Raw genomic sequence first — 825 nt, forward strand, 5'->3', positions numbered from 1 at the left:
GTGCCCCGAATCCGGCCGAAACGACTCGAATTACACTTCGAGACCCGCCGACATGATCGCCACGATGCACAGAGCACCCTCGTAAATTTTCGGGACGTTTCATTTTTTCACAACCAGGACCGAAACCCTAGGCCGAACAAAATGGTCGGATGCGAAGGGAAATTTTTTCGCTCGAAATTTTACGAGCATGTGCGGAACTTCTAGGCAATCATATCGGCAGGTGACACGAAGTGATTCGAGTTCGTTTCCTCCCCCTTTTTCTTTAACGAACGATAACTTTTTGTGAAAATAACAAGTGCCCCGAACCCGGCCGAAACGACTCGAATTACACTTCGAGACCCGCCGACATGATCGCCACGATGCACAGAGCACCCTCGTAAATTTTCGGGACGTTTCATTTTTTCACACCAGGACCGAAACCCTAGGCCGAACAAAATGGTCGGATGCGAAATGAAATTTTTTCGCTCGAAATTTTACGAGCATGTGCGGAACTTCTAGGCAATCATATCGGCAGGTGACACGAAGTGATTCGAGTTCGTTTGCCCCCCATTTTCTTTAACGAACGATAACTTTTCGTGAAAATAACAAGTGCCCCGAACCCGGCCGAAACGACTCGAATTACACTTCGAGACCCCCCGACATGATCGCCACGATACACAGAGCACCCTCGTAAATTTTCGGGACGTTTCATTTTTTCACAACCAGGACCGAAACCCTAGGCCGAACAAAATGGTCGGATGCGAAGTGAAATTTTTTCGCTCGAAATTTTACGAGCTTGTGCCGAACTTCTAGGCAATCATATCGGCAGGTGACACGAAGTGATTC

The sequence above is a fragment of the Corylus avellana genome, chromosome 8 (genome assembly GCF_965113065.1).
Source record: "Corylus avellana chromosome 8, dhCorAvel1.hap1.2, whole genome shotgun sequence".
Classification (NCBI taxonomy): Eukaryota; Viridiplantae; Streptophyta; class Magnoliopsida; order Fagales; family Betulaceae; genus Corylus; species Corylus avellana.